Here is a 1,337-nt window from a genome sequence, read left to right on the forward strand (position 1 = left end):
GTGTCTCTCCCTCTCTCACGTTCTTCTTCTTTTTGTAGCTGCTGTTGTAGAAGATGCTATGCTCTTTAATCGCTGTAACATAGAGTGCTTGCACAAGCCAACAACTGTTGCGCGTTTTTTTTTTTTTTTTTTCTCTTCCCAAGACGTTTCTGCCATTATTCACTAACTCTCGTTCTTAGTATGCAATGGAGCGTTAGCTCGCGCCATCTACCTTTCTTTCTGTATTGCAAAGTCCGCAGGTTTTCCTAGTTCCGTACACAGATGGCGCTAATGCGTTTTGGCGCCAGGTTCGAACGACCTCGCTGTACTCGTGTTTCCCATTTGAATGTTTCAAAGGGGTTTGCGACAGGGGGTGGTTCTTGTGCAAGGCTGAGCTTTCCAGCTGCGTTTAAGCTATGCTAGCATGTGTGCGTATATATATATATATATATATATAAATACACAAACACACACACACACACACACACACACACACATGCATATATACATACACACACACGGTAATGGTAAAGATGATGAGGTAGCACTTTTTTTTTTTTTTTTACAATGCCTGTGTTTCAGATGGCGATCTTTCTCCCCTCTATGTTTCCGGTGGGAAGGAGTGTGCAGCGTTTTCTATATTTATTTTGTCATTCACTTCTATGTTGCTCGTCTTCGTACATGGGGCATGCTACCTAATTCTACCGGTCGATTCGACACGTTGCGATCCGTCCCGGCCTGTGCCGTATCAAAATTTTCAGTGGGCCTTGCGGTAAATAAAAAGAAATGAAGGAAATGCGCGTAGTATATTACAATTGCACACGGGCTTGAAACGAAGCCCTCAAGGAAGGTCACCTTGAGCGGTCGCATTCAGACGGAAGTAAGCATTCCCCTGGCGCGTTTTTTTCCGCTCGCCTGTTCCGTTTTCTACGAGGTTGCCTTGGTTGGTTTCGCGTTACAAGCAAGCTTGCACTCGGGTCTCGTTTCTACGCGACAGCGTTTCGTTAACAGCGAAAGACTGAGGCGTTGCGAGTTCATCCGTGAGATAGGGAGCGTTGAGTCTGTACACAGGCTGAATTTTATAATATTGCCCACGCTGTTGCTGAGGTTACCCATGTCGGCAGGGCGCCCACAAGGCAGTAGTACAATGAAGTGAAGTGAAGGACATCGCTTCTCGGCCTTTTGGCTAAGATCAAAGTGTAGTATCTGTTCTTATCAGCTTAATATCTGATACGGGTTCTATATGGACCCACGATATTAAACCTATTTTTGGAAGTTGGCGGAGTGCTTGAAGCCTGCTTCACCTCCGCCGCAGGTCGGCCCGGTATTGCACTACCTCCGGGATCGGCCCCGCTCAC

At 46.4% G+C, this 1,337-nt stretch overlaps 1 non-coding gene across 1 annotated transcript; it reads left to right on the forward strand.

Moving 5' to 3' along the window:
- The first annotated feature begins 1,145 nt into the window (after positions 1-1,145).
- Positions 1,146-1,337, forward strand: LOC140214966 (U2 spliceosomal RNA). The gene has a single exon (XR_011891891.1). It is a non-coding gene; the product is annotated as a U2 spliceosomal RNA (small nuclear RNA).

The sequence above is a fragment of the Dermacentor andersoni genome, unplaced genomic scaffold (assembly GCF_023375885.2).
Source record: "Dermacentor andersoni unplaced genomic scaffold, qqDerAnde1_hic_scaffold ctg00000766.1, whole genome shotgun sequence".
NCBI lineage: Eukaryota > Metazoa > Arthropoda > Arachnida > Ixodida > Ixodidae > Dermacentor > Dermacentor andersoni.